This window comes from Alexandromys fortis, unplaced genomic scaffold, assembly GCF_014885135.2.
Source record: "Alexandromys fortis isolate MF-2015 unplaced genomic scaffold, M_Fortis_MF-2015_v1.1 scaffold_133, whole genome shotgun sequence".
NCBI lineage: Eukaryota > Metazoa > Chordata > Mammalia > Rodentia > Cricetidae > Alexandromys > Alexandromys fortis.
In genome coordinates, this window is record NW_026068030.1 from 4,356,851 (window position 1) to 4,383,710 (window position 26,860).

At 43.2% G+C, this 26,860-nt stretch overlaps 1 protein-coding gene across 1 annotated transcript in view; it reads left to right on the top strand.

The window, feature by feature from the left end:
- The window catches only part of Cntnap2 (contactin associated protein 2), a 1,600,222-nt gene that overhangs the window by 1,357,142 nt on the left and 216,220 nt on the right, over positions 1-26,860 (top strand). The gene's annotated exons all lie outside the window — the stretch shown is intronic.

Below are 26,860 nucleotides of genomic sequence, written 5' to 3' on the forward strand. Positions count from 1 at the left end.
GATTCCTGAAAGTTTCCACTGCACTGGATTTCCATCCCCCTCATACTCCCCTGTTACCCCTCATTCTCCCTCCATTCTTTTCATTCTCGATCTGATCCCTCCCACTCCTGTCCCCACCTGTACCCCAGTCCACCAGAAAGATTTATTTTACTTCCCCTTCCCAGGGAGATCCATGCATCCCTCCTAGAGCCCTTAATTTTTTTTACCTAATTTCTCTGGATCTATAGATTAAAGCTTGGTTATTATCCTCTTGCACGCTAATATCCTCTTATAAGTGAGTACATGTCATCTTTTCCTTTTTGAGTCTAGGTTTCCTTACTCAGGATGATTTTTTTTTAGTTGCATCCATTTTTTTGAGCAGCTTCATTGTAAACACAATATTTCTGTAAGAGCACAGAACTCTGAAACTGTGTTTGTACCGTAAAAATATTGCAGTTCATAACACTCAGTGGTTTCAAATCTGAGCTACAGTGTCTCAGGCAATGTTTGATGGCATTGCTTGGCTTGCTGACACCCACAATGCTACATGTTGTACGTTTAGAGCTGAGGCTGCTTGCAGACCTGTGAGACAATGCAGGCATATGCAACCAGAAGAACCTCGGATTCATTATGTGTTTGCTTGTGAATTAATCAAGCCTTTTACTGTTAACATATATGTTCCACATCCAGTCAGGGGCATGGGTCACAGGTCCAGAAATTAGCTCATTTACTGTCACAGCAATCCGATGCATGAAATGTCACTAGACCCACTTCAGAACAGGAAAACTGAGAAACAGAAAAGTTAAAGAGCTTGCTCAGAGAGACACAAGTAGGCAGCAGAGAAACTGGAACACAGTCTCTGCAGCACCCGTTTTCTTGACCCCTGAGCTGGGGTTCTCAACAAAGGGGATCTAAGATGGCTGTGGATGGACAGGGGACACTTCAGGAGCCGCCCCCAGATCCCAGAGTCTACCCAGCATAGGCAGGGATTGCCTCACCACTTAACTGTGTGTTCCTAAGGGGAAATCTTTTAAATCATGCAACATTAAACTTAGTTTATGTGCCTTTATTTACATATTTAATTATAAATTGTACACATGGGCTACCTCATTAATGTGGGTCATAAAATATCCACAATGGGGAAAATCATTCTTCTAACAACAACAACAAAAAAAAAAACCTACCATAAATTCACTTAAAATAGCACTCACTTGCCCTAAAGCTAGAAAAGAAGCTTATGGGGTGTCTTGATCTAGATCCTAGTTTGCCTGGAATTATCTCCTCGTTGTTTCCGATCACTTCTCCACAGGAAGTGAGTCCACGAGAAAGGATGCAAAGAAAGACCCTTGATAGTATGTCATCTTAAAACTATACAATAAATGAAAACCAAAAAAAAAAAAGTTCTTTTTAAAAGTCTGCAGCAGTACCCCAAGAAAAAGGTCACCCAACGAGAGAAATTCTCTCTAGAATAATTCTTTTAAATGCCAGAAACAAAGCCAAAGTGTTGATCTGTTCTTTTTTTAACATCTCTCAGGGCACCTCAACAGCCACTTGTATAAAATGGAGCATCAGAGTTCAAACAACCTAAGCAGTTCCTCCTAAGCAGAACAAGACTCATTCAGGACCAAGAAACAAATGGTTTTATATGATTATAGCAATAATACATACACACCCACAAACACACACACACAGTTCAAAGCACTTCAACAGTCCTGACAGCCCTGAGCCCCTCGGCAGCACCTCTCATTCTATAAGCCTTTTGCTATGTCTTGAAATGAATTTTAACACGGGAGGTGGCAATTGGCAGCGCAGCTCAAACATGGAATCTTCAGAGCTTCTGCAAAGCCAGAGTCCCATCAGTCATGTCCCCACCCCTGATCCCCCCACCCTGCCTTGGAGAGATTAGATTTTCAAGTTCCATTTCCATGGGCATCCTTTGAGGTATCCTAGAGGCACAGTAAAGGCAATGGGGTTGCTTCTAGCTGGAACCACAGACCCGGAATGCAAGTGTCCTTTTCCCACTCAAATCTCAACATGGAGGGGCGGGGGTGTGTGTGTAAAATGAGACTCCTGCTTTCCACACTAGTGACCATGTAGAAGCTGGTAAGGTGGATAGAGATCATAGGGTAGCAACCAAGACCATCTGCCTGAGGAGCCTCCAGCTCGGACTGAAATCACAGTCTTTCTCTGTTCTTAAAGATTCTGCACTCTAATATGTATATATTCCATACTTTCTTCATCCATTCTTCCATTGAAGGGCATCTAGGTTGTTTCCAGGTTCTGGCTATTACAAACAATGCTACTATGAACATAGTAGAGCATATATTTTTGTTGTATGATAAGGCTTTTGATCATCAGTTTCCATGATGTCAATGGACAGGTCAAAGGGCAAACTCTCCTGCATTCCAGGCAGGGCACATCACTCAAAAACAGAGGTTTCCTGGAAAACCACTTGGAGGTGTTCCAGAGGGTGTCATTGTGTGTGTATGTGTATGTGTGTACACATATACTTATAAGTTCAGGGGAGAATATATACCCCTGCGTTTATACATGTTGTCTAGAAACCACACATTTCCCAGAAGATTAATTTTATATGACAGGACAGTTATAGATCCACAAAGAAAGCCTTTTGCAAGTGTTTTTCATTTTCTTTCACAGAAGAATAAATTTATCTCACATGATAATGAATTCATCTATTCTTTTTCTGTAGATATGATACAAAAAAAGGAAGAATCTAAAATAGGGGGAAATCCTAAGAGAAGCAAAAACAGTAAAGTAAATTTTTTGCTGTGGTTTCGTAACTGAGGCTGTCTCCTCACTTTAAAAAGAAAACGTTTTCATTGTGGCAGAAGGAAATTAGCATCTGGCTGAGACCCAGAACCCCGTGATATTCATTTTCCCAGATAAATTACAAGCACGTCATGCATAAAGATGACAAGAGGCGTCTCGCTGTGTCACGGGCTCCAAGAGCCCAATTACCCAGGTCATGCGCAGTAACGCAGAGACCAGGTGGCCCACGTTCATCGCCTTCATTTCCTTTCCTCTCCTCATAGTTCACTTCCTTTTCTCCTTCTCCCACCAAAGGCAAAGCACAGCGATTTCCTCGACAATCTCATTTTCAGGAACTCGGAGTAATTTATAATTCTGAATATATTGTTCAAAAATATGCTGCTATCTCATTTTATCTTTTTTTCCCTCCTCTTTTGGCTTTTGGTATTTGTTGTTTTGTTTTTGTTTTTGTTTTTTTTTTTTCAGTACAGGATCATACTATGCAGCTCTGGCTGTCCTGGACTCACTATGTAGTCTAGGATGGCCTGATTCACAGAGACCTACCTGCCTCAGCCTCTCAAGTGCTGGGTTAAAGGTGTGTGTCACTATACCAAGCTTCATTATATCTTGATTTACTTTAGATGAATCTTTCTTTAATGGTAGAAACACATCAACTAGATGTCTTGTTTCCAAGGACAGAAGTGGGAGAAATAACTATAAAAACATATGAGTGTATGTAGATCAGTACATGACGTCATTAATTACTGTTCATCCAGAAATATGCATCAGGAGCTAGAGAGATGGCCCAGCAGTTAAGACAACTGATGGCTCTTCCTGCAGATCCAGGTTCGATTCCCAGCCCTTACGTTGTATGGGAAATTGCGTATGCTCACATCTAGTTCCAGGGGATCTGACACCCTCTTCTGAACTCCACAAGACATACATGCAGGCAAAACATATAGACAGATAACATAAAAATAAACCACAAAAAAAAAAAGAGAATACATCAAGCATCTAGTATGTAGCAGGATTTTTCTTGGGCTATAAAGACACAAACTAAATGAAATGCCATGTCTTAACTCAAAGAGCCCCTGGTCTTTAGCAGACTTATTTAACATTGCAGCTTACTGTGAGAAAAGCCTTCAACTGAATTATATTTTTAATTCATTTCAAACAAGAATAACTAATACAAAACAAAGTTGGGCGGGTCACCAACAACCAGAAAGGGAGGGATGTGCAGCCTCATCGTAGCAGCGACACCTGGCAGACAGAGCCCAGCATCCTCAGGACTGTCCTCTTCTCACAGTCCTGGTGTCGTAAGCAGCTTTCAGCAAATATCATTTTTACAAAAGCCTCAAAACCTGGTGAGAGCTCTGATAACCAGTGGGAAATGAACATCTTCTTGAGCTACACGTGGTAGAGTGCTTAGGGCACAGGATACATCTAGTCAAAAGAACAGAAATCATGTAGCTGCCAAAACTGCACGCTTGAGTCCATTTCCCATGCAAAGGGTGAGGTTGCCATATGATTCTCTTTATGATGCTGTGTATAGATGAGGCCTGTTCCCCAGAAATGACAGACAGCTTGAAGATAGTTTGCATTTGTTGAAAGACATGCCAAATCAAAATACATAATCAACATAATCAACAAAAAATAGCATGATAAGGAAGATAATGAGTGTGCTGGTTAATTTATATTATCAACTTTAGGAGATTCATAATCTCCATGGAAACAAATCATTGGCCATGTCTGCAGAGATTGTCTAAATTAGGTTAACTGATATGGGAAATCTACCCTAAATATGGGTGGTACCAATCCATGGATCGAGGTCCAGGGACTGAATACAAAGGGGGAAGTAAGGCATTGCTTTCTGAGGTATCTCCTGAGACAGACACAGTGTGACCGTGACTCCCAGCTCCTGCTGCAATAGCTCCCCCACACTGATGTGCTGTATCCTTTAGTTTTCCCTTAAGTTCCCTGGTCAGAGTATTTTATCACAATAGCAGGATAAATACAATGGTCAACAACTCTGACTCCGATCAACTAAGAAAGAAAGAGAATATGGAGCCATCTGCGTCCTGAGGGTTGAAAGACCCTTCACAGCCGTCACCTAAGACCATCTGCATATCAGATATTTACATAAGAGGAGCAAAACTATAGTGATGAAGTAGCAACAAACATAACTTTTATGGTTGGAGGCCACCACAATGTGACAAATGATACTAAGGCTCACGGCCTTAGGGAGGTTGAGAATCACTGGTGCAGAGCGTACAGACTGTGATCTACTTATTAACAGAATGGACACAAATATCTGGTGCATGGAGCAGACACAAATTATCTTGTTAAATAAGTCCACCAATAAATAATTCCTAAAAGCAGTTGCTTCTTAGACAACTGCGAAGTTAGCTGCGCGAAGGTGAAATGTGGCAGAGATACAAGGGTGGAGACAATTTCACTTGTTTTAGGAACGGACCAACCTCATTCGCAAGTTTCATGTAAACAAGCCAGCGAAGGGGAGAAAGGGTATAGGTGACAACATCTGGGAACCTGAACTTCTAATTCCTCTGGCCCTGCCATTGTAAAGTCCTCTTAGAGTGTGTTCCTGAACAGACCGTGTTGAAGTAGGAGCGGCAGGGCTGCGTCCCCGGCACCCGGCTGCCCGCATGGCTAGGTTATGTCCCGAAATAATTACACGGAAACTGTATTCTTTTAAACACTGCCTGGCCCGGCTAGTTCCAGCTTCTTATTGGCTAGCTCTTACATATTGTTCTAACCCATTTTTAATATTTTGTGTAGCCCACGAGCTGGCTTACCAGGGAGGATCTTAACCTGTGTCTGTCTGGAGCGGGAGAATCATGGCGACTCTCTGACTAAGCTTCTTTTTCCCAGCATTTTGAGTGGGTGGATGGGCTCACAGGGCTCCCCGCAAGGCCACTTTGCAAAGGGAATGCAACCGAAAATGCTCAGCTGTGGAAAGTCAGTGAGGGCCAATAAGTTTAAGAAAACACTGTTGCTATAAAAAAAAAAATTCAAATTCCACTCAGCTCAATTCAGCTGCTGGAGGCTGGAGGCTGGCTGCAATGACAAGCCGGTTTTTGGTCTTTCCTTTCATGTACTTATACCTAGTAAGAAGTCAGAATCCTGACTTCAAAGTCCCTGGCATGGTTCCTAGCAGAACCTCTATGTGGTCTATATGTTTAAAAGACTTTGCATGGCCGGGCAGTGGTGGCGCATGCCTTTAATCCCAGCACTCGGGAGGTAGAGGCAGGCGGATCTCTGTGAGTTCGAGACGAGCCTGGTCTACAGAGCTAGTTCCAGGACAGGCTCCAAAACCACAGAGAAACCCTGTCTCGAAAAAAAAAAAAAAAGACTTTGCATGTGTGCACATGTGTGTATGCAATATATATGTACATACATATATATTCTAAAAGTGGTTTTCAAAAATTATGTAAGCCAATATTTATATTTGTATACATTTTTCTAGAAATGATACAATAGTGTGTTAACTTTTATTCTTCTGATTCCAACTTGTTCTCAGATTATTCAAGAATTCTATAATTATATATAATATTAAAGTTGATATTTAGTTCTGAATGTATTGTGTTCTATAAATACAAATATTGTATTTTAAATATTTAAAATTAAATCTTTATATTATCAATACACTAATATTTGAGAGAGGAAATACAAAAGCTAGTTCCAGGACAGGAACCAAAAGCTACAGAGAAATCCTGTCTCGAAAAATCCAAAAAAAAAAAAAAAAAAAAAAAAGATTAAAAGTTAAAGAATCCAAGGCTGAGAATACACACCNCTGTCTCCTAAAGGTTAACTCAGTTCACATCTGTCGTTTATCAGGGATGGTCAGGACACCACTCTCAATTTGTAGGGAGAAGCTCTGGCCTTGTAAATAAAACAGCTAGTTGCAAAATGACCTAAGCTTCCCAAACATCTGAGAAAATAGCTCACTGTGAATGAATGATCCTTGATCTGCTGAGAAAGCTGCTGATAGTCTGTTCTCATTCTCCTTATTTTTGGAACCTATATTTTTATTTTCTTATTCTTGGACTCTTCATTAGTTGAGCACATGTCCTTATGGTACGATTGAGCATCCTTTGGATATATATACCCAAACAAATGGTATTGCTGGGTCTTGAGGTAGGTGGTAGGTTATTTCCTAATTTTCTGAGAAATTGTCACACTGATATCCAAAGGGGCTGTACCAGCTTGCACTCCCACCAGCAATGCAGGAGTGTTCCTTTTAACCCACATCCTCTCAAACATAAGTTGTCATCAGTGTTTTTGACCTTGGCCATTCTTACAAGTATAAAATGGAATCTCAGTGTTATTTTGATTGCATTTCTCTGATGACTAAGGATGTTGAGCATTTCCTTAAGTGTCTTTCAGCCATTTTAGATTCCTCTGTTGAGAGTTCTCTGTTTAGGTCTGTACTCCATTTTTAATTGGATTATTTGTTCTTTTGATGACCAATTTCTTGAGCTCTTTATATATTTTAGAGATCAGTATGGGGTTGTGAAGATATTTTCCCATTCTGTAGGCTGTTGTTTTGTCTTATTGACAATATTCTTTTCTTTACAGAAGCTTCTTAGTTTCAGGAGGTCACATTTGTTAATTGTTACTCTCATTGTCTGTGCTGCTGGGATTATATTTAGGAAGTAGTCTCCTGTGCCAATGCGTTCAAGTCTACTTCCATCTTTCTCTTCTATAAGTTTCAGTGTGGTTGGGTTGATGCTGAAGTCTTTGATCCATTTGGACTTGAGTTTTGTGCATGGTGATAGATATGGATCTATTTTCATTCTTCTACATGTTGATATCCAGTTATACCAGCACCAAAAATCTTCATTAGTTAGGGTTCTCTACAGTAGCAGAATTTATAGAATAAATCTCTCCCCCTCTCTCTCCCCCTGACACTAAATATGTGTATAATGTATGGAGATTTGAATGACTTACAAGTTCTGCTTCAACTAATCCAAAATGTGGTGTCTATGAATGGAAAGCCTAAGAATCCAGTAGCTGCTCAGTCCACAAGGCTGGATGTCTCACCTGGTCTTTAGTATATATGGGAATCCTGAAGAAGAAGGCCCTAATGCCAGTGAAGGAATGGACTTGCTCACAAGGTGAGAACTAGAAGGCAAAGAAAAAAATCTTCCTTCATCCATGTCCTTATGTAGGCTTCCAGAGGAAGGTGTGGTCCAGATTAGATTAGGTTTTAAGATCTGGATTAAAAGTGTGCCTTCTTATCTCAAGAATTTTCCCACTTCAAATTAAGCAGAAATCCTTCACATTTGGGCCCTCCCTTTTTAGGTTTTGGTTAATTCCAGATGCAGTCTAGTTCAAAACCAAGAATAAACATCATAACTCAATTAAGATAATTCAGCACCAGGAAAATTACTACTGTTTTCCAAAAAGGGACCGCTCATGTGGAATCCAAGTGACGATGGGGAGAGGAAGCCAGGTCCTGACCCAGTTATATTCCAGGAAATGTCCTTTAAGTTCCTCAAGGAGAGGAGCTGGAAGCCCAGGCTTGACCTGTCCTGTTCTTCAAAGGTATCCTTGTACAACCCTAAAACACAGGCATTTTAAGGAAGGGGAGAATCACAAGTTACAGCTGCAGAGACTGAAAGTACCAGTGCAAGACAAGCTACAGAAGGAAGAAGACGGGGAGGTGGTGGCTCAGTTCCACTGGGAGGAAACTATTCCCTCCTTCTAAGCCCAGGCTTTGTATAGATTCTTATGTTGTTGACTTACATTTGGTTTAATTGATCATGTCACCTGATCTTTGCTCTAAAGCCTAGAATCTTATCTGCATCTGTCCTTGCATGCAGACAAGACTGTAACAACTGCAAGATCAAAGGAGTGGCACGTAGAGAGAGGTTTACAATGAAATGCCAAAACAAGCCAGTGCCCCTCCTGCTGACATAACCAGGTAGACACTGGAAAGCTTGCAGGTTTTGATGAGGACCCCTCTCCTCATCAGTGGCACTGCAGGTCAGCTTTGGCTTCACTGGGACCACTAGCAAGGGCAGCATCACCTTTGTCCCCTTGAGATGTGAAGTACCATGTGACAAGGTAGAGGTATTTTGGCTTTGGTGAGATCTGTGAATACAAAGCTACTTCCTCCTGTCAAAAGAATAGAAGCTGAATTCTTCTACAGGCTGGAATCATGAAGTGTGATCTGCCTTAAATATTAGCTCCTTACATAGTATCGTGTCTCCTCCCTTAGGTGTTAATGTAATTGAGCCCATCAATGTCCTCCCCAGAATGCCTCCCCTCAGGAAAGTGAATTCATTTAAAAACACAATAGCTCATGGGAAGAATAATAATCCCACTAATGAGACACTGGACTTACACTTCCTAGGAAATCCTCCCTCCACGCAGCAGTTTCTATAGAGCGCCACGGCCAACCCTGCCTGCTTCCTGATCTCCAACTCAAACCAGAAAAATTTACTTTTCCCCTTCCTGTTTCTTTTTTCTTTTTTGTTTTTCTTTCTTTTTTTTTTGTGACAGGGTTTTTCTGTATAACAGTACTAGTTGTCCTGGAACTTGCTTTGTAGACAAGGCTGGTCTCAAATGCATTGAGATCTGCTTGTCTCTGCCTCCACAGTGCTGGGATTAAAGGCATATGCTACCACCATCCAGCTCCCCTTCCTTTTTCATCTTCAAATGCCAGAGAAAATCCTTTGCATGTTTGGATGACCTGCTGAACTGTCTCACTGTTTCTCTGAAACACACACACACACTCACATACACATATACACACACACACACTCACATACACATATACACACACATACACACATGCACACACATGCACGTACACACTTGTACACACACACTCACAAGCACTACAAAATCACTAATACTGATCTTAGCATCAGGGTTTCCTCATGAGGGCGTAGGAGTGTCCTGAGCCTGCCTCCGAAGATGCTGATGGAAAACTGCAGTTGGCCGTTAGTGTGTGGAGAGAGATTTAGAAAGACATGAAGGACAAGGGTAAAACACAACATAAAGCCTGTGCAGATGACATCATGGCCCTCCGACATGCTGTGATTTGTACGTGAGGAGCTTGCTGGAAGGACCCACAGGGCGGGTGCTGTCACTTGCAGGACTGAGCCAGCCAACTTCAGGACTCCAGGGACAGCCCCAGGAAGCCTGGGATGGATGTTCAATATAAACTGTGTTATGTGAGATATGGCCCCTGTGTGCACAGAAATGTTTGGTTTATTAGGCCATAGTTTAATAAGGCTCCGTTTAACCTGGAAACAATCTGTTCACAGTGCGGAGGTTGTGCTTTAAATGGGTGTGTCATACAACTCCTGCTCTCTCCTCTCAGTGCTCTCAGGGTCGTGGGAATGCAGGACTAAGGCTGAGTGGTGGACCTTCCTGAGTCTGGCTCAGATAAAATGGACACAGGACTCTGCATATTTCATGTGCAGAATTGCTCTTTTCCATGTTGAGGGTAGGGGAGTTACTAGATCAGCATGTCTACATAAGAAACATAAGGATAGCTTATCGTTGTTAGGTCATGGATGACAGAGGAATTCTTCATGACGGTCAGTAATGCATGTGCCCCACCTGCCTCAGGATTGACAGGAAAACCCATGACTGGGACAGGACAGGCCTCCTAAAAGGGGGACCACATTCACTCGGTGGCCACTGACATGATTTCCGTTGCTTTGTGTTTGCGGAGGATTTTCTGGTTAATGCAGGTCATGAGACCCTCGATAAGCAAATGCATTGATTTTTTTCTAGACCCTTCTAGAACTGGTTGGCCCCGTACAGATCTGTGTTTATGATTATTAGCTAGATGTTGTATAGTGCAAGAATCCTAAACTCTAGTCAGATGGAAAGAAGATTCTGGCTCAAGCAGATGAACTTATGTGTGATGACTGTGAACATGGATTCTGAGCTCAACTGGCTGCTGGGACCTTGTGTGCTGCACCCACAGTTCCATCCTGACCAGTTTCTGAAACCTTTCCAAGATGATTTGGGGTGTGTGTGTGGTGTGTGTATGTGTGGTGTGTGTGTGTGTGCACACACGCATGTTGCCTATGTCTTCATTTCTGTGTGTACTTCTTGGATCCAGAATTCAACTTCATGGGTCTCTGCCCATTGACCTACCAGTGTGATTTCGAGAAACAGTCTCTCACCAATTGTGGAGCTCGTCAGTCCTCCTAGACTCCATCCTGAGACTCTCAAGAGTAGGGATCACCACTGTGTGCTGGTGCTGCCGACATTATATGCGGGTGCTGGGACACTAACTTAGGTCCTCACAGTTGTCTGACAAGTACTCTGCCAACTGAGGAATCCCCCCAACACAATCCCTAGTTCCAGTTCCTTAGCCCCAATGTTCACCATGAATGTCACTCGCTGGAGCTCTCATGAACTGGATGTTCCTCAGAATGTGGAAGCCCATATCCCATTCCCCAGGGCACAGGTTAAGTGGTATCTGTCAATCTGTGCCAATGTGACTTTGACCTGTGCCCTGACCAAAGATGACAATCCAAGATGAAGAACACTAAGAAGTTTTCTGCCTGTTGGTCAGAACAGTCACCAAAATGCTAGAGGTTTGGCTGTGTGGAGTCAGTACGTCTCCTCCCCTTCTCATTTTTACCAGGGATTGTCTCTTCTGAGGCTCTCAGGGCCTCTGTTTCTAGTCTCTCTGAGCTTTAGAAATTGAAGGTGACCATGGTGTGCTTGATACTTCTTATCCTGTGATATCGTTTCTGACACCTTTCTCAGTGTGTCTGTCTACTATGAGGGACCCATGCTACACAACATAAGTTGAGAGCATCCACAGTAATTGCAAGTCCAGAGGAGATCTTTCTTCTCTTCGGGACACCAGGTCTTTCTGTGGGATAACCCTTCTGTATGCTGTGAATATGTATTCCTCTCATTGGCTGATGAAAAGGCTGATTTGGCCAATAGCAAGGCAGAATAAGGCTAGGTGGGAAAGTCAAACAGAGGTACAGGGAGAAAGAAGGGTGGAGTCATATGAGACAGAAATCAGCACCCAAGACACAACACACAAGTGGACTGGTAAAGCCACAGCCACAGGGCAATACATAGATTAAAAGAAGTGGGTTAATTTAAATGTAAGAGATATTTAGTAATAAGCTTGAGCTATAAGCCAAAAATTTGTAATCAATATAACCTTCTGAGTTATTATTATTATTATTATTATTGTATTTTGAGACAGAGTTTCTCTGTGTAACATTCCTAACTGTACTGGAATTAATTCTTTGTAGTCCAGGCTGGCTTTGAGCTCAGGGAGATCTGCCTCCTGAGTGCTGGGATTAAAGGCGTGTACTACCACCTCCCAGCCTGAGTGCTTATTTCAAAGCTGCTGCTTGACAGTGCAGTCCAAAGAAACTTCCTGTTGAAGTTGCTGCCTCAGGCCTGCTCCAGCTGAGGTAGCTGGCTCAAGTCTGATCTGGCAGAGGTCACTAGCTCAGGCCTGTTCCCACAGAAGTCCCTGTCTTGGGCCTGCTCCCTCAGAAGTCCCTGACTTGGGTCTGTTCCCAAGGAGGTTCCTGGCTTGGGCCTGGTCCCACAGAGTTCTCTCTCTTGGGCTTGCTCCCTTGGAGGTCCCTTACTCACGCCCAGACCCACAGAGGTCTCTGTCCCCCATTTGTTTTTTCAAATGACCGTATGAACTTTGTTAAAGACCAAGAAATAAAACAAGGTCACCTGTGGAGTTGATGGTTCCTGGAACCTTTCTGATCTGAAATCATCCTAAGAGGGTACATTGTATTTGAATTTTGAGAAATGTGGCATAAATCAGAAACTATAATTCATAACATATGAAACAATACTTAGATATAAACTTGGCCACTTTTCTATCAAAAATGAATAAGAATTTCTTATTAGTATAAAAACTGGAATCATGGCTAAAGAGACGCCTCAATGGATAAAGCCCTTGTCATGCAATCCTGTTGACCTGAGTTCAGATCCTCGGAAGTCATGTAAAAGCCGAATACAGTAGGACATACATCTCTCTAGTCCCACCGTGGTCCTAGCAGGAGTTAGGAGGCAGAGGAAAGATAATGAACTAAAACTCACAGGCCAGTCAGTCCAGTGCATGAATCAGTGAACAAAAAAAAAAAAAAAAAAAAAAAAGATTAAAAGTTAAAGAATCTAGGGCTGAGAATACAGCTCGGTGGTAGAGCAGTTAGTTGTCCAGTGTATTCCAGGCCCCGGGTTCTATCCCTAGCACCATACAAAAGAAAACAAGAAAGCAGGGGAAAGGATGTGAGGGGGAGGAGAGAGGGGATGGGAAATTGGAGAATCTAGATCTGTTTGGTTTGCCCTGATAACTACTCTATGTTAGAAAGAAATTCAGTATATATTGCTCTTCCAAAAGTTTTTAAACTAAGAGGCTGGAAAGATGGCTCAGTGGCTCAGGGCACTTCCTGCTCTTCCAGAGGACCCAAGTTTGATTCCTAGCAACCCACATCAGGGTGCTCACATCCACCTGTGACTCCAGTTCCAGAGAGACTTACAATCTCTTCCTTGCACACACGGTACGCATACATTCACATAGGCACATACATATACAATGAATAAAAATGAACACCTAAAAGTTTTACATTTAAACTAAGAGATTTTGAAAGCTTCCATGAGGATCATTCTATTTTCCACGGAACTTTCTAAAATATCCAGCCATGTCCAAGCAGCAGTTTCCAGCCCAGGACACGGTAGGCTGCCATGAGGACTAGTCAAACTTGGCCAACAGTCAGCACCTCCCTAGACCAACTGGCTCAGAATTCTGGGAGTTCACACGGGATGCTTTATGTCTGTTTGCAGCTTCGGGGTTTGCTCACACCCTGAACCCTTTTCTTCTACACTTCTCCAGGCTTCTCTGCCTGGAGAACACCCTCACCCACCTGACTGCAGAAACTCACTCATTCGTCGGAACTGACTCAGAAATCGCTCTCTTGGTGAAGCCTTTGGACAGTCCTACAGCTGCCCACAGACAGAGTTGTCCTCTTCTCCTGCTGTTTGTTCCTCCCTTCCCTGTGACTGGAGATCTCACACCATGCTGTGGGATATGTTTGCTCATCCCCCAAGCAACCGTGAGCTCTGTTAGGGAAAATTCCACTCCATATGCGCTTTCATTATCACCATGGGCCAAGCAGTATAATTCCATGAAATGCTTTCTAAATTAAACCCGGACTAGTTTAGACCTGCTGGAGTAGAGTTAGAGCATGATGCTAGGAACACCAAAGGAGGAGCTTTGTCCACTACAGGGAGCACCTCGGGAAGGAGACAGATCTTATGCTGAACCCAGGAGTAGACAAGACACTGTAAGGGCAGGTAGAAGACTGAAAGGAAGAAGAAATGGGGTGTTCAAGGAGACCGTGTGACTTGCACACATACAGAGTGTAGACAGAATAGATGTGGAGGCTGAGGAGGTTCAAATCTGGGTAAAGAAGGTAGGAAGGGCCTGTGGTCATTTGGGAAACAAAGCTAGCATACAGCACAATGCGGACCCACACAACCTTCTCAATAAACATTTTAGAGGAATAATGAAATCTTTTACCTTATATGCGACCAGTGTTAATCCCCCTCACCATTAGGTAAAATTCTGAGGAGAGAAACCGGTTTTCAGTTTATGCCGCGCCAGCGCAGGCTGGAACCAAGAGTCTCAGCGGAGGGTGTCCAGGTTGAATGAATACACAGAGCACGAGGTTGAGGTGGAACAGCTAACTTCTTTATTGTCCTGCTGAGGCTGACTTTATACCATGGCACCAAATGAGGAAGGGGCTTTGAAGGGACTGTAACCTGACCCTGGCAGGGATCAAGAAACGGTCACCATGCACCCAAAATTCCTTCCCCGGCTCCAGGAGCAGAGGGAATTTATTGTTTTCTTTGCAGATAAGCACCTCAAATGGTGGCAGGGATATCAACTCAGGGCTACAGTTCCCACAGGTTTAGAAGTAAACCTATGTAGAACAAGCATGGCAGCACCCTCAACCCCTAAACTGCATAGGATGGTGCCAAAGGAAACACCAGTGGTAGAGCTGATCCTGTTGACTGGGGTGCAAGAAAGCCACCCCAAGAATGTGAACTCAGAAAACCTGGTCCTGCCTCTCCTCTGCCATATGGTGGTGTGAGCAAGGGAGAGATGCCCCGCTGCCCCTGTCCTTCACAGTCTGTGGCAGGTGGGAGAGCTTGCCCTGAGGTCGTGAGAGCAGGAGAACCAGTCCTGCCCCTTGTTCCTTACTGCATAGGGTGAACTAGTCACCACAATGCCAGAGAGCTCTGCACACGTGAGGACAGGGGAGAACTGGAAGACTGACCAACCCTGCAACCACTCAGGCCCAGAACCAGGGCTATGAATTGGTCCACCCTAACATCCAGCCCATCTATGAACTGTTGGAACACATGAAGGGGCTGGTCTTGCAGATCTAACACTTCATGATCTCCATGACACAGGGCAACAACAGGATATCCAAGAGGAGTCCCGGTGAGGGCCCAGCATCGATGGTGTAGCAGAAACCAGAGGCCTTGAACCACACCAGTGACTCTTTGCAATGAACACTTGCACACAAAGATTCGTGGACTAAAGGGAAAAAAGTGAGCCAGGCGGTGGTGGTCACACCTTTAATCCCAACACTCGGGAGGCAGCGGCATCTCTGTGAGAAGTGAGTCCGAGGCCAGCCTGGTCTACAAGAGCTAGTTCCAAAACAGGCTCCAAAACCACAGAGTAAAACCTATCTCAAACAAAAAAGAAGTGTAGAATGTGAAAGATGGAGCACTAGATCTCTAGAGGGGAGCACTTGAGAAATCATCATAGGTGTCAAAGTAAGACCAGAGCACTTGAACCAGACTCATTACCAAGAGACAACAAGGGACAAAAAAAGATTCTAGAGATGGTCCCAGAACTCAGAGTGACCTGGGGCTTTGGCCTTTGAGTGAACACCCAGGTGTCATTCACCAGACTAGAAAAGGCAGAAAGGAAGGGCCTTGGAGGAGGTAGTGAGTTCTGCCCTGTGGTGGGAGGTGTGGAGCTCTGATCTATGAGTTGAGGTTGGAGCTATGAAGCAATGGAGACAAGGTGTGGGTTTAGAGTGAGACAGAGGTTGCAGGGCAGGCTTCAGAGTACAACTATTGTGATATGCTGAATACTTAGCCGGTGATGTGAACTGGCAAGGAAAAGTCTACCAGAAAAGGCCAAAGGACAGCCAAAGAGCATCCCAGGGTAGGCATGGCCCTTGCCCTTTGGTATCTGAGAGGCCTTAAGGATCTCAGTCAAGGTGACATTGCCTTAACAAAAGGAGGGAGACCAAAGCATTGCCTCAGACAGGGAAAATACAGAAGGGAGAAGGATTCTAGAACTTTCTCTCTAATGAAAACATGGCTGGATCTCTGCACAGCATTCTAACCTTTCTCCCCAGTTCTTCTTCTTAGAAAGCCCCTCTTGTGGTGACCTCATGAACCCTGAGTTCTAAATGACCTCCATCCTCTCCCTGCCTCTTCTCTAAGCTCTGTTTCTTCTTTCCTGCCTCAATAGTGTGACCCCTGAAGATATTCCAAACCTCCCTTTCTTCTCACTTGAAGCCCACTTCCCCTAAAAGAATCCACCTGTGCTCCTGATATTCAATATCATCTATAACAATTAGAAAATTTTAATTGTCTAGCCCAGACCTCTTCAATATCCCAGTTCTTTGACTCAGAAACAGAACTCAGCCTGTGCTAAGCAGAATGGATACCAACATATTCCTATACCCACAATAACCCATGCATTTTTTTTCTGTCAGTGGCTTTTTATGTGGGTTCTGGGGAATCAAGCCTAGGTCTTCACATTTATCCAGCAAGTGCTTTGCCCACTGAGCCATTTCCCTAGCCCCATCTCCCTTTTCTTAACAAGAACCAAGGGCCTCTTGTGTTGCCCTAAGCATCTTTTTATTCTGTTAGTCCAGGCCATCATTGATGTTTTTTTCTGTCCTATGCAGTGGTCTGTCGTATCTTGTCCCCTTTCTTTGACCCATTCACCAAAAATGCAGCCAGCTACAGTGGATTGTTTTGGTTTGGTTTGGTTTTTGTTTTTGAAAAGGGGTCTTGCTGTGTAACTCATTTTCACCTGAAACTTGTATGTTGCCAAGGCTGACCTCAAATTCATAGCAATTCTCCTGCCTTAGACTCCTATGTACCGGGCTTAAAGGAACAAGCCAGTCTCCCCAGCACATTGATCTCTTCGGTAAGCTAGGCTTCCTCTGCATTGGACCCTTCAGGACCCTTCCTTTGCTTTGAACCCTTTGCTTTCTTCCTGAAATCCCATTCCCTGACAACAGCTACCCACCCTGATCTTTAGACACCCTGGCCTTCTCTGCACTGGTCCTCGATGTCTCTTCCTTCTGTAGACCTTTGCCACAGTCACTCCTCTCCCTAGAGTGCTTCTCCTACCCCAGCCCCAGTTAAATTTCACTCACCTTCAGTTATTAACTTAACCACAGTTTATTCCTCCTCGATCTCTGAGAGCTCATGGGTTATGGAATACACTTTCTAAATAGTCCATAGACTAAGTGAAAAAGACTCCATTCTAACCAAAGACAGACACAGGTTCAAGGGACAATATCTTTGGAATGACAATAACTTAAAGCCTACCACAATCAAAAGATTGTCTGACCCAGGTCACAGAGCTAGTTTGTAGCCAAGACAAAGGCTGAAACCCACAGCTTAGGATTCTGCCTTCACTAACTCCTCACGATTCCCTGATTAGATGCCTCCAATGATGTTTTCTGCAGCAAAGTCTTTACTCAGCTTGATCACTGACTGCCAATAATAGGTACCAACAAAGCTGTAGGAGCCTGACCTTGGAGATTCGAGACGCAGACTGCCTTCTTGTAGAATACACTTATTAGAGTAGTTCTGTGCTGTTGCTCTTAAATTTCTATCAAGAAGACCCCTGGCTCCTACACGGCCAAGCCACAGCTCACTGATGTGTTTAAAGCAATGTGCTTGGTACTTGAGTCTCATAGGGAGAGTGAACTGTTCAGGTTCAACTTGAAAGATGTTTTTTCTTTGGCATTTTTCCTCCTTTGGACAAATTCAGGCACATAAAACTTATTATATAGAAACTGACCTGGAAGTGACCAGTCCTTTAGAGAGAGCTGTGGGAGATTGGTTAAAATAGATCCATATCCACCCGAGGACACAGAACGAACAGAGGTGAGCATTAGCCCATCCCACGTCCAATGTCGTTAGTTCAAAAAATGCTCCTAAGAAATTGAGGGAAACATCAAACAAACATAATGAAAACCATTCAGGAGGGAAATCGAGTGACAGGCGTGGGGGAAATAAAGCAGATTTTCACCAGTGTAAAAGCCAGGAAAGAAACTGGTTGTGATTCAGGCTAGCAGAGCCTCCAGAGTTTAGACAGAGCTTTGATGTGCAAATTGCCCAAAAGGAAAAAAGCTAGTGCAGAAGGACAAGAGCAGAAGGAAAGGCCCAAGGGACCTAGAAACAGGGCTCCTAAAATTCACCAAAGTGTTTAACTAGACCAATGAGAGTGAGCATCACAGGCAGTGACCTTCAGCCAGGACAGGGTAGCAGGACCCTGAGGCCACTGCTCAGGCCCAGGCTTCATAACTGCAGACCCGGATTTCCAGGAGCTTCTCCTAGATTTGAACAGAAGCTTTGCAGAGCTTCCAGATTCTTGAGTATTTGGGAAGGGATTTAGAAGAGGGTTTGGGGGTGCCAGAAGGAAAAAGCAAATATGAAAGGTGGGTACCAGTACCCCTGTAGCTCGATAAGCCGTGTTTGTTTGGGAGGCTGGGTCTGTGACTATGTGTGTGAAAACATGTACCGGAAGGATTGGAATGTAAGGCCCTGGGTTCAACCTCAGTCACCAAAATGAGTAGAAAAGAGACAAAAATCTCATGGTCTGGAAATAGTCTGGAGACTTCTATTCTTGACTCTTTATTTAGCGCTGTCATACTGGCAGCTTTGAAATCAAACAAGACAACAGTATTTACACCATGGGAATAGGCAGAGCACTAATAGAGCTTCTCCCTGTCCCCATAGCCAATCACTCTTTCTTGACCAACGCTCCAAAAGATGCATGAGATGAAATCCTTGTGGACACTGTTCCCTGGAGTTCAGATGAAAAACAAACCTTCTCATCTCAGGTTGCTGTTTTCCTGTTTTAATTACCAATACACAGTGGCACTCCTCAATTATCTTTTATTACACAGCCTGAGCGGCTGGGCGCTTGAGCTCTCTCCTGCAAACGCACCAACACTCAACGCCTCGCTCCTACAAGGAAATATTTTCAAGTTGCAAGTTACTGACTTTAAAAATAAACTTTTGGAGAAGAGCCCATTTGTGAATTGGGAATTTTCAATTCTGGCCCCTCAGGGACGTTAGAGAACAAAAGAATCTTGTCAATCTTTGAAATATAGGTTACAAAATATACCCTGAGTGATAAAGCAAGGGGAATGGAATTATTAAAGTTGGAAAATAAAAAAATGAGAAGTAATTTAATTATGGACGGGGAGCTTTTGGGGGGAGTGTGGGCTTCCCTCTCACAGATTCTGCAAGCCTTGGGGATTTGCTTGTACTCTAGGGGTGAATTTCTGTATGGTGTTATTTGGAAATGAATGATTTGTGGATTTTATTTTAAAGAATAGAAATTTTCTTTTCCTGCATCAAGATAATTTATATATGAACTGTCTTAGTTAGGGTTTTCATTGCTGTGAAGAGACACCATGACCACGGCAACTCCTAAAAAGGAAACATTTAATTGGGGTAGCTCACTTATAGTTTCAGAGGTTCCGTCCATTATCATCATGGCAGGGAGCATGGGAGCATACAGGCAGACATGGTGCTGGAGCTGACAGTCCTTACATCTTGAATCAGAAGCAACAGAAATTAGACTAACTGTCACACTTAGTGAGCAAAAGAAAACTTCAAAGCCTGTCCCCACAATGACACACTTCTTCTAACAAGGCCACACCTCCTAATAGTCACCCCTTTGGGGGTCATGTTTTTTCTTTCTTTCTTTTTTCCTTTCTTTCTTTCTTTTAGAGAAATCTGGAATGTATTTTATTCTTTTAAACATCTCAGATAACTTTCTTTTTATCAACACTTAAACCTTTTTTGATGCTTTATAACTTGTATTTACATGCCCGAATAACCTGCATTTACACACCTTAAAACACCTTCTTAGACCCTAAAACATTCTTGGATCCTCACATCTTAAGCTTTTCCATCTTTACATGAGTGAACCTTGAAGCACCTGTTTCTTCCCCATCATTATGGCATCACCTTAACACTCAGGAAAAATCCGCTTTGTGAGTTTGTCTCTTCTTGAGGCTGGTAACAGGGTGAACTGTGTCTAAACTTAGTGTTGGTTCTAAGAGAGTAAGGCCTGTGATCTGAATTTTATTGCTAATTTATTTATTTTATTTTACTTTTTAATTGTTTTTATTGAGGTATATGTTTTTCCCCACTCCCCTCCCTTTCTCTCCCTTTCCCTTCTACCCATTTCCATGGTCCCCGTGCTCCCAATTTACTCAGAAGATCTTATCTTTTTCTACTTCCCATGTACATTAGATCCATGTATGTCTCTCTTAGGGTCCTCATTGTTGTCTAGGTTCTCTGGGATTGTGAATTGTAGGCTGGTTTTTCTTTGCTTTATGTCTAAAATCCACTTATGAATGAGTATGTATAATATTTGTCTTTCTGGGTCTGGGTTACCTCACTCCATATGATGTCCACCCATTTGCCAGCAAATTTCAAAATGTCATTATTTTTTTCTGCTGTGTAGTACTCCATTGTATAAATGTAACACATTATCCTTATCCATTCTTCAGTTGTTTCCAGGTTCTGCTATGACAAACAATGCTACTATAAACATAGTGAAAGACCCTCGGTTTCAAGGGCATTTGGAGATACCCCCAGACTCAATAAACCAGGCCAGCGGATGCAATCAGCAAGAGGCTTCTTTAATGTTCACAAGCGCTTGTGGGTGACTCAGCAGCTCCTGCCAGCTGAGTTCCCCGAACAAGCTCTCCAACCCGCATTTATGGGATTTTATAGGAGAGCACAGCAACAGCAATTTCATTGGCTTCCTAAATGGCGGACTTAGGCCATCCTGGGGACAGCCCCGTTTGTCTGTTCCCAAGTTCCCTGAAAGACGGCAAAGCTAGATAAAGCATCTTTCATCAATTGACAGTTGCGATAAGGTACCCTAGGGGGCTTGGTCCAGTCAGCTAGTCTCATGACCAGATGCAAACCATAAATATCCTGCTCTGGCGCCAGTTGTCCATAACAGAGACAGTGTCTAACCCAAAGGTCACATAGCTCTGTCTCCTAAAGGTTAACTCAGTTCACATCTGTCGTTTATCAGGGATGGTCAGGACACCACTCTCAATTTGTAGGGAGAAGCTCTGGCCTTGTAAATAAAACAGCTAGTTGCAAAATGACCTAAGCTTCCCAAACATCTGAGAAAATAGCTCACTGTGAATGAATGATCCTTGATCTGCTGAGAAAGCTGCTGATAGTCTGTTCTCATTCTCCTTATTTTTGGAACCTATATTTTTATTTTCTTATTCTTGGACTCTTCATTAGTTGAGCACATGTCCTTATGGTACGATTGAGCATCCTTTGGATATATATACCCAAACAAATGGTATTGCTGGGTCTTGAGGTAGGTGGTAGGTTATTTCCTAATTTTCTGAGAAATTGTCACACTGATATCCAAAGGGGCTGTACCAGCTTGCACTCCCACCAGCAATGCAGGAGTGTTCCTTTTAACCCACATCCTCTCAAACATAAGTTGTCATCAGTGTTTTTGACCTTGGCCATTCTTACAAGTATAAAATGGAATCTCAGTGTTATTTTGATTGCATTTCTCTGATGACTAAGGATGTTGAGCATTTCCTTAAGTGTCTTTCAGCCATTTTAGATTCCTCTGTTGAGAGTTCTCTGTTTAGGTCTGTACTCCATTTTTAATTGGATTATTTGTTCTTTTGATGACCAATTTCTTGAGCTCTTTATATATTTTAGAGATCAGTATGGGGTTGTGAAGATATTTTCCCATTCTGTAGGCTGTTGTTTTGTCTTATTGACAATATTCTTTTCTTTACAGAAGCTTCTTAGTTTCAGGAGGTCACATTTGTTAATTGTTACTCTCATTGTCTGTGCTGCTGGGATTATATTTAGGAAGTAGTCTCCTGTGCCAATGCGTTCAAGTCTACTTCCATCTTTCTCTTCTATAAGTTTCAGTGTGGTTGGGTTGATGCTGAAGTCTTTGATCCATTTGGACTTGAGTTTTGTGCATGGTGATAGATATGGATCTATTTTCATTCTTCTACATGTTGATATCCAGTTATACCAGCACCAAAAATCTTCATTAGTTAGGGTTCTCTACAGTAGCAGAATTTATAGAATAAATCTCTCCCCCTCTCTCTCCCCCTGACACTAAATATGTGTATAATGTATGGAGATTTGAATGACTTACAAGTTCTGCTTCAACTAATCCAAAATGTGGTGTCTATGAATGGAAAGCCTAAGAATCCAGTAGCTGCTCAGTCCACAAGGCTGGATGTCTCACCTGGTCTTTAGTATATATGGGAATCCTGAAGAAGAAGGCCCTAATGCCAGTGAAGGAATGGACTTGCTCACAAGGTGAGAACTAGAAGGCAAAGAAAAAAATCTTCCTTCATCCATGTCCTTATGTAGGCTTCCAGAGGAAGGTGTGGTCCAGATTAGATTAGGTTTTAAGATCTGGATTAAAAGTGTGCCTTCTTATCTCAAGAATTTTCCCACTTCAAATTAAGCAGAAATCCTTCACATTTGGGCCCTCCCTTTTTAGGTTTTGGTTAATTCCAGATGCAGTCTAGTTCAAAACCAAGAATAAACATCATAACTCAATTAAGATAATTCAGCACCAGGAAAATTACTACTGTTTTCCAAAAAGGGACCGCTCATGTGGAATCCAAGTGACGATGGGGAGAGGAAGCCAGGTCCTGACCCAGTTATATTCCAGGAAATGTCCTTTAAGTTCCTCAAGGAGAGGAGCTGGAAGCCCAGGCTTGACCTGTCCTGTTCTTCAAAGGTATCCTTGTACAACCCTAAAACACAGGCATTTTAAGGAAGGGGAGAATCACAAGTTACAGCTGCAGAGACTGAAAGTACCAGTGCAAGACAAGCTACAGAAGGAAGAAGACGGGGAGGTGGTGGCTCAGTTCCACTGGGAGGAAACTATTCCCTCCTTCTAAGCCCAGGCTTTGTATAGATTCTTATGTTGTTGACTTACATTTGGTTTAATTGATCATGTCACCTGATCTTTGCTCTAAAGCCTAGAATCTTATCTGCATCTGTCCTTGCATGCAGACAAGACTGTAACAACTGCAAGATCAAAGGAGTGGCACGTAGAGAGAGGTTTACAATGAAATGCCAAAACAAGCCAGTGCCCCTCCTGCTGACATAACCAGGTAGACACTGGAAAGCTTGCAGGTTTTGATGAGGACCCCTCTCCTCATCAGTGGCACTGCAGGTCAGCTTTGGCTTCACTGGGACCACTAGCAAGGGCAGCATCACCTTTGTCCCCTTGAGATGTGAAGTACCATGTGACAAGGTAGAGGTATTTTGGCTTTGGTGAGATCTGTGAATACAAAGCTACTTCCTCCTGTCAAAAGAATAGAAGCTGAATTCTTCTACAGGCTGGAATCATGAAGTGTGATCTGCCTTAAATATTAGCTCCTTACATAGTATCGTGTCTCCTCCCTTAGGTGTTAATGTAATTGAGCCCATCAATGTCCTCCCCAGAATGCCTCCCCTCAGGAAAGTGAATTCATTTAAAAACACAATAGCTCATGGGAAGAATAATAATCCCACTAATGAGACACTGGACTTACACTTCCTAGGAAATCCTCCCTCCACGCAGCAGTTTCTATAGAGCGCCACGGCCAACCCTGCCTGCTTCCTGATCTCCAACTCAAACCAGAAAAATTTACTTTTCCCCTTCCTGTTTCTTTTTTCTTTTTTGTTTTTCTTTCTTTTTTTTTTGTGACAGGGTTTTTCTGTATAACAGTACTAGTTGTCNAGAGAGAGAGAGAGAGAGAGAGAGAGAGAGAGAGAGAGAGAGAGAGAGAGAGAGAGATTCAAGCATTCTAAATGCTTTTGGATAATTTAGTGAAGGAAATGACGCTATTTGGGCATTGTTAAATTAAGATTCTTTTAGTTATTCGTTTAGAAGGGATGGAGATGTTACTTAAGAGATAATAATGTATCCGGTTTGGCATTTTCTTAAACCAGTCTGAAACGATGAAATGACAGCAGTAAATCTGCCACTTGGAACCTTAAATGATTTACATTGCTCTGGGGCCTCAGTCTAACAGTTGGTTTATGATGTGGTTTCAGGGTAACACATTTAAGCCTGGTTTGTTCCTTCCTCCGAAGCTGACATGAATCCATAAAGCTTTTAAATGATGACTCTAAAATATACAAAAGAATTCTCGGAGGCATGTTTTCAGATTGTTTATGTAAGGCCTTTAGATTTCTGCTTTCCCTCCATGATCTTCTGTGGAATGCTGTCTCAGGGTTAGCAAATGAATATGTAATGCCACCCAGGCAAGGATCACTCAGCCACCTGCTATCCAGTACCATCCTGATTCACCTTCTACTCCAGATATCTTAAATGTTGTATGCATATCACATTGGAGCTTAGGGTAACTGCTGATTGTCTAGGCCCACTGAGTCAGAACCTCTGAGTGTGATTCTAGACCCCAGACTGGGGAATCAGCGTGTTAATGGGTTCAAATGGGGGTGATCAGAGAAATGACAGGGGGCTACCACTACTCCTCATCGACTTCAGATCCTAGCTCTGGGAAAAGGATGCCTGGGGAGATCCTGACACATAGAAGCTCAAGCTTTTCAAAGGGATTGCTGCATCTGTAGGTTAAGGGCCACAGTGACTTGCCCTGTGTGACTGGCCTCTGCTATTCCAACCCTTCCTCCCAAGCCCTCAGCCTCGAGTTGCAAAATCCTGGTATGTCTTTGGCTGCATAGCCTGCTTTCCAGCCTGCCTCTGTTTTGCTTGAATCCTATGGATTCTGCTCCTCTCTTCAGCCTATCATACCACATTCCCCTCTTCTCTCTCATAAACCAGAGCCTGTTCTTAAAGGATGCCCTCCATCCTTTGACAAAGCTCTCTATGCAAAGAGATCCTCTCGGAGGATTTGCTCCAAGCAGTGTGTCCCACTTTCTCTGTTCTGTGAAGCATTATTCCAGAGGCTTGCCCTGGGAGCAGCTATCTACTCCTGAGATTTTTAGCTAACTCTAGAGGGTGGCGAGCTCTCCTTGTAATCCAACGCCCATCCTGAAACAGGATGGAAGCCTCAGGAGCCTCAAGGGGAACCACGGATGCATAAGGAGAATGTGGACTGTGCTGAGTGGATATGATGTGGCCTGAAAGCTCCCTGGTTGTGGCAAGTTCTCCACTCTGGTGTCCATTCTGGAATCTTCATGATCCCACCTTTACATAGCTATCATCTCTGACTCTTTGGAGTCAAGTGTAAATGTCTTTTTCCACAGGAAGTCTTCCTTGGCCCTAGACACAGAGCAGTTTTCACTGTGTTTCAGGGACCCTGTGTACCTGTGCATTCCTACTTGCCTGAGTATGCAAATCCTCCTCAACATCAAGAGCTCCATAAGAGCAAAGATTGAAACTTCAGTATCCAATGCCATCTGTGCCACACAGTCAGTGTTCAATAGGTGTTTGCTGGAACAATGAGCTACTAAGCTAAATAGTAAGATGAGGCCCTCCCCTCATGCCTTCCATGGGCATTTTAACACCCACCGTGCTGTGCCGAGAAAGGAAGTGTCTCTTCCCACAAGTGTCAGACTCGCTGCCATGGAGCAAGTTTCCCCAGGGACAGACTGCATTTACTCATCTTTGCATCCCTGTAAGCATGTAGCAGTTAGCATGAATAACATATATATTCAATTCTGTGTCTCCAAATAAGGATACCTTTGAATTTTGACCAAGGCAATCCTGAACTATAAGATGTCCTCCAACATTGCTATCCTTTTATGTACACTAGATGTCCTAAGTACATCTCCCATCACTTGGCAATGCCATATATACCTTCAAACACATCATTGGCAAATGTCCTTGTGGCAAAAAGGCCAGAAAAAAAAATAATGCTTCCTGTGGTGAGAATCTAGAGCCAACTGGGTTCTGCACAACTGAATAAGAACCAGTGAGCTCTGTAGAGATGTCCCCTGTGGGCTGACACTGGATTACGGCATCTGTGCAGTAGCAAGCAATGATGGTTCAAGGGAATGTCTGCCACCCATAACAGACAGTAGTGGGCAGTCTTGAAACTGCACTGATCTCATTTTTACTAAGCACTAATATTTCCAGGAACCTGGCACTAGGTCACCCATACATAGTTATTTGATCTTCACAGTGCACAAAGAAGGAAACGGAGAGTTTTGAGTCATTGACACAAGTTAGTGCATTTGACGAGACTGAAAGTCTCTCCGGGGCATCTGACACCACTCCTCTGTAATTACTTCTTCAGGAAGAAGAAATGCCAGAGTTCCCAGGTGAAAGCATGTCACTAAAAACTAAAGTCCTAGAGCTGACAAGATGGCTCGGCAGGGAAAGGTGCTCTCTGACAGGCCCAGTGACCTGAGTTCCATCCTGGGGCCCACACGGTAGAAGGAGAAAACCTATTCCCACAAGTTGCCCTCTGATCTCTACATATGCACTGTGCCACTCAAGATACAGTCTCCCCCTCACCACACACACACACACAAACACACACACACGCATGCATGCGCGCTCTCACACACAAGAAAGAAAGGAAGGAAGGAAGGAAGGAAGGAAGGAAGGAAGGAAGGAAGGAAGAAAAAGAAAGAAAACCATGGTATGTGGTGGTGACACTGGCTTGTAATCTTAGCCCTCAGAGGCTAAAGCAGGAAGACAGCAAGTTTGAGAAAAGCCTGGCTCAGAAAAAAAATAATAATAATAATAACTTTTAAAAACGTGTCATGTACTATTAATTACAGCATGGAGTAGTGTTTTATGAAATAAGTTGTGGATGAATTTAGATGGGTGTGCAGAGTTGCAGGAAGA